The sequence below is a fragment of the Dipodomys spectabilis genome, unplaced genomic scaffold (assembly GCF_019054845.1).
Source record: "Dipodomys spectabilis isolate Male_0828 unplaced genomic scaffold, ASM1905484v1 ptg000080l, whole genome shotgun sequence".
In the NCBI taxonomy this organism is placed as follows: domain Eukaryota; kingdom Metazoa; phylum Chordata; class Mammalia; order Rodentia; family Heteromyidae; genus Dipodomys; species Dipodomys spectabilis.
In genome coordinates, this window is record NW_024870757.1 from 1,598,400 (window position 1) to 1,604,724 (window position 6,325).

Genomic DNA, 6,325 nt, shown 5'->3' on the forward strand with positions numbered 1-6,325 from the left:
CCAGTGTCCAGCTAGCTAGCATAGTCATAGTTCTTTGCTTCTTTTCATTCTACTTTTTGTCTCACAATAAAATAAATTCTTTCCTAGACTCAAGCCAACATGGGGGTTGTCTTCCTCACCCAGACTGCATGCTGGGATTCTGAGGAACTCCTCTGTTTTTTGCTTTTATACCTACACCCTCCTCACTGGACGGACAGAAGATGAGCCCCGCAGACCCCATCTGCCACCATTTGGTCTTGGCCAACATCTTGGTTGCTTTATCCAGGGGAATCTCTCAGACAATGGCAGGATTTGGATGGAAGTACTTTCAGGGTGGTGCTGGATGTAAAGTTGTTGTGTATTTCCTCAGAGTAGCCAGAGGGGTTTCTCTAAATATCACCTTCCTTCTGAGTGGCTTCCAGGTCTCAAAGCTTTGCGCTAGAAATGCTTGGTGGAAGATCACTGCTAGATTCCCCAAGTGCTTTGGTATCTCTTGTTACCTTTTCAGGATCTGCAGCTCCTGGTAAGTGTGTATTTCCCTCTGAAAGTGACTGGCCTAAGACATAAACAAAATGTCACTGTACATCCATTATAGATACTGCACCACAGGCCCACCACAACTCTTTACAACTTCATTACAGGTAGCCTTATTCTCTTCCATTGATGTTATATGATTGGTTTTCATGATGTGAACCAGTGGCTCCATGTTCCCTGTTCTGCACAGACACATGTAGACAGTCTGGCACATTCACAGCCGCATTCCTTCCGGAAGACCTGACCACAAGGCCAGGGCCAGGTGCATCATCCTGACCCTGGTGAGCATGTTCATCTCCTTCTACTGCTTCTCTGCCATTTTCACTGTTTGGTTTATTTCATATAGGAAGCCAGTCCCGTGGCTCATCGACACGGCTGTGTTCCTGGATACGTGTTTCTCAGTTCTGAGCCCCTTTGAGCTCATCAGCAGAGACAGCAGTGTCACTTGGGTGTTATATTTCTGCACTAAAAATGATTTTCCTAATTTGGTGAAACCATACCTTACATCGGGTTTTACAATTGGATCATAATTTATTTTGGCATCACTGGGGTTCATACTCTGTGCCCTGCACTGCTAGGGTAGGGGATTGATTGCTGGAGACATGGTCTAGTTCTTTCTCAGTCTAGTTATTTTTTAGATATAGGCTTGCTTTGTACCCTATTATGTGTTTCCTGAAGTACCTGGGATCACAAAGTGAACCAAGATATTGGTTCTTTGTTGAGATGGAATCTTATCAATATTTCACCCAAGTTTACCTATAACTGCAACCATCACAATCTCAGCCTCCCACATGGGTGGAATGACAAGTGTACACCACCACACCCAGCTAGCAATTGAGATGTAATCTTATGAAGTGTTTATCTGGGCTGGCCTTGAAACTGAATCATCCTGATCCAACCTTACAGATATGATCCACTGCATACATGTTGGATCAGTTTTTCATTAAATTATTACTATTATTATTACTTTTATTATTATTACTATTACTATTATTATCATTATTATTATTATGCCATTGATGGGGCTTGAACTTAGGACCTGGGTGCTATCCCTGGGCTCTTTTGCTCAAGACTAATATTCTACCATATTGAGCCACAGCTCTACTTCTGTTTTTCTGTTGGTTTATTGGAGATAAGAGTCTCTAAAGCATTCTTGCCTGGATTTACTTTGAAGCCCAATCCTCAGATCTCAACCTCCTGAGTAGCTAGGAAAATAGGTGTGTGCCACCAGTACCTGGCAGAAATTTTTGTTTTTAATCATTATTTAATGATTATATAATAAAAGGTATTTTGTAAGAATCTGTGTGAAACTGATAAAGAACAGCCAGGGGAGTATTTCAGTGGTGAAGCACTTGGCTGCATGAGACCCTGAGTTTGTTTTTAGGACCACAATAAAATAAAGATAAATGAAAATTTCAATGCAGTTAAAGATTCCTAATGATATTTTGCTATCAGTTCAGTAAGCAAATGAAGAATAAGGAAAGGCACAATTGCTGTCTTCTTAGGAGTAATAGAGGTATCAAGATGAATCTTTCCTGCCTACTATAAAGGAATTATACTTAATTTTTTTTCATTACGTAATAAACTGTGTAGCACAATTGTAATGTTTGGAAATAATAAACTTGGAAATAAAGTTCAATATTTAGCAAAAAACATAGTGTTACTAGATGTTGCTTTTTCATTTGGATACCTGAAAACCTTAACTTCAAACATACTTAGATCCAACATCTTCAGGTAAGAGGAATAATCTAGAAAGGTCTCTCCTATGGATCACCGGCATTTCAGAAATCTGAAGACATCCACCATGTTTAACTTGGACCAGGAGACATGGTAGCAGGTTAAGCAGTAAACGTGTGTCAATGCTGGCTCCTAAATGTAATGCAGGACCAGCCCAGAATTCCATCTTTGTCCTAGAAGTAAGACAAACTCAATGTGAGGCCTAACCTATTGCACAATATCAGCAATCATACTAAAGCTGATTTAGTCGATGTTCAATGAAAATGTAATATGCATTTGACAAAAAATTCACAATTATTAACTATTATATTAGTAAAAACTGCTCCTAAAATATACATCCTTTAATTTTGGTGATGCAAATGTAGGTCAATAAACTCTGTGTGTGTGTGTGTGTGTGTGTGTGTGTTGTGTGTGTGTGTATCTGTGTGTTTTTCTGTGTTGGGTGGCTTTGTACTAGAGATGCAATCTCTCTTTTTCTTGCTATATTCACAGTTACTACTATTTCTTGAGTCACTGTTTCTTTTCCTGGGGCTTGAACTCAGGGCCTGGATGCTGTCCCTGAGCTTCCATGGCTCAAGGCTCACCCTCTACCAATTGAGCCACATTGCCACCTCCGGCGTTTTCTGAATTGTTTCTTGGAGAGAAGAGTGTCACAGACATTCATGTCAGGGCTGACTTCAAACTGCGATTCTCGTATCTCAGCCTTATGAGTAGCTAGGAGTACAGACATCAGCACCCATCCTTCTTCAGTCTGTTATGACAAGAGTAGCGTTCCTGGAAAATTGAATGCTTTTCATCTAGTCTATGTCATTTGTAATTGTTAGAATCCATTTTCTCTCGGTGTCTTCTCTCATTGTCCAGGACTTGAGTTCAAGCCCTATGCTTGATAAACTTGTTCACTCAACTTGTACTCTACCACTTAATCCATGCCTCCAGACCAGGTTTTTGTTGTTTTTGTTTATGTGTCAATCCTGGGTTTGCACTTGGGGCTTGGGTGTTGTGCCTGAGCTTTTCTGCTCAAGGCTAGCTCTCTACCATCTAAGCATCAGCTTTACTTTCAGCTTTGTTGGTAGTTAATTGGAGATGAGATGAGAGTCTCACAGGCTTTTCTGCCTGGGCTGGCTTCAAACACTGACCCTCAAAACTCAGCCTCCTGTGCTGCTAACATTACAGACATGAGCCACCGGTGCCAAGCTTGTAGGCTATTTTGGAGATGGAGCCTTGCGGACTTTGTGCTTGTTCTGGTTTTAAACTGTGAGCTCCTAATCTCAGCCCCCGGAGGAGCTAGGATCATAGGCCTGAGCCACGTTTCCTGGCTCTCGTTCACATTTTCACAGGTGAGTCTTCTGGTTTAAGCGTTACCAATCTAAGCAAAATTTTTGTCCATTTCCTTGGCTTTTTTCAAATATCCAACATTTGGTTTCACAGATTTTTATTTCAATTGGTCTGTCTTCATCTTGCATTCATAGATATACTCTTCTTGTTTCCATATTGTGTTTACTTTGCTGTTATTTTATTGCTCTGTAAGGAGTGATGACAGGTGAAGACTTTTTGTTCTTTCCTTTTGTAATGACAGGATATAAGTTATACACTTCCTTCTCAGCACCATCCTGGTTTCTAGCTAAATTGATGGGTGCCCCTTAGTTTTAGGCATTATGTTCATGCTGGATTCAGAGGAGGACATGTCTATATTCTCTGTATCTCAGAATGTCAAAATGGCTGGAATAAGTGAGCATATGAAGAGCCTATGAAGGTACCTATGAAGACACTGGGTAAACATGAAAAACACAACTGTAAAACTTTGAGTCTTCATTATTTGAATATTGATAAGGACATAGCACTTTAATTTGAGATATAGCTTTTTTAAATACTTTTTTATTGTAAAAATTCTGTATAGAGGGGTTACAGTTACATGAGGAAGGTAATGAATATATTTTTACACATATTAAGGCTGGAATTCAGGGCTTGGGCACTGCCTGAGGGTGTTTTTTTTTTTCAAGGTAGTGCTCTACCACTTGAGATACAGCACAACTTCCAGGTTTTTCTGAGTGGTTTATTGGAGCTAAAAGTTTCATCTGTTTTTCTGCCTATGCTGCCTTTGAACTGTAATCCTCAGATCTCAGACTCCTGAGTAACTAGGATTACAGGCATCAGCCACAGATGCGTGGATTTTCTAAAAATCATGGTGCTCATTTTCACAATAAAAAATTAAAAACAAATCATGGTGCTTCGCTATGGAAAAGTCTTGTATCTTGTAGACAAACAGGGAAAAATCCTGTGATTCATAGTGTCACACGCTTGCATAATAGATTTCCTTTTTCTATACTCACTTTTAATGAGACATTTCCAAAATTTTCCCCATATTCCCTGTACTTCCCTAACCCCAAGGTCATATATGTTGGGAATGGTTGTGGAAGTTCACTGGTGCTCATCAGTATCTACAATTCTTCAGTGTTTGTCACAAGGAAACTATTTTCCCAATGCACACAGTGTCATCACACTTCTAGGTGACATGCTGAGCACATCCACAGAGGAAATGAGACCATTCAGTCCTGAGCCTTTTTCTTGGGGCTCTGTGCCTGAGCACACATGCTGTGAGCACTGCCTCTGCTCCTCTGTCCGGACAGCCAATTCCTACTGGGTAAGCAGCTATTCTTCTCAGGTAAATGACAGTAGTTAATGTAACTCATCAAGAAAATGCAGAAGTAACTTCTCTGTAAAATGTGTGTGTTGCTTGGGGTTAGAATGAGGCACATGCCTTGTTTTTTAGGATAAAAGGTTGGGTGAAAGTCACAGGCCTCTCTCCTGCCTCGGTTAGCAATCTTGATGCAGCTCCACATCCCTTTGTATCTTGGAGACAACACAGCTTTGTGGGCTTAAGGTTACAGCATTCTCTGCTGAAATGATCTAGCATGCCTCTGTATACGTTTTGTCATGAGTAATGTCTCAACGTGATTTACACTTTCATTTAAACTAATCACATATTATTTGAAGATATACATTGGAAGAGATTTGCCGAGGAATAATCGGTAACACGACAATTTATAATATGAATGTAAGAGGCCTGTTCACATTAATTTTAATGCCTTGGCTTGTCATTCCCATTCCAAGCAATTTCCTCAATTTGTTCCCTCTCCCTCTGTCTTCACTCTCATTGTTCTTGTACTCATATTATTTAAGGATACTCTTTTTATTTTGTTAATTTTTACTTTTTGCCTTTCAAATGCATTGGTTTGCTTTCAAGATGACACAGGATGCAAGAGTAAACAAAGAGCAGATTCTGGCAGGATCCTAGGCTGGGTTTACTTGAAATTTACAGCTGAGGTAGCAATGGCTGAAACAATGGCTGACAAACTAGAGATTGAGCCACTGTAGGATTTTTTTAAAGGTTGTTCTTAATGTTCAGAATCCTAGACAAAACTTCATTCTACCTATAGGTGACAGGAAATCCAGATGTTGAATGGGAATGGAATCAAGGGTCATCATCATCTCAGGGACAAGGAACAGCTTACTTTGGGCCAGATTTCTTAATTCCACCTGTGGCAAGGGGTCCCTTCCCCGCAGCCTTTGCTTTCAGTTCCTCGAGTTTCTTCTGCTCCTCTTTCTGTTTCTGCTTGAAGGCCTTGTCTTCCTCATCCATCTGTTTGGCCTGCTTCTTGGGCTCTTCAGGGGTTTCTTCTTGCCACTGTTGTGGCCGGACATGATGCCAGCCATGCCTTCACCCAGACCCTAGGATGTTCTTTTCAATTTTTATTAGTTTGTCAGTCATGGGGCTTGTACTCAGGGTCTGGGCTCTCTCCCTGAGCGATTTGCTCAAGCCTAGTGCTCGAACATTTGAGACAATGAGCCACTTCAATGTTCCTGGTAGTTATTAGAAAATAAGTATTTCCTGGACATTGCAGCCTGGACACCTAGTGCTCCAATATTGGTTTCAAACTTTGATCTACAGGTCTCAATCTTCTGAGTTACTAGGATTACAGGGATGAGTGCCTAGCTTAGGAGATTCTTTTCCAAATGAAAACTTTTAATCAGAAACACTATTTCATGGGCAAATGCATCTATGCACATGAGTAGG

At 40.6% G+C, this 6,325-nt stretch overlaps 1 pseudogene; it reads right to left on the minus strand.

Annotated features, from left to right (window-relative positions):
- Positions 1-5,611: 5,611 nt before the first annotated feature.
- Positions 5,612-5,952, minus strand: LOC122110658 (annotated as a pseudogene).
- Positions 5,953-6,325: the final 373 nt, after the last annotated feature.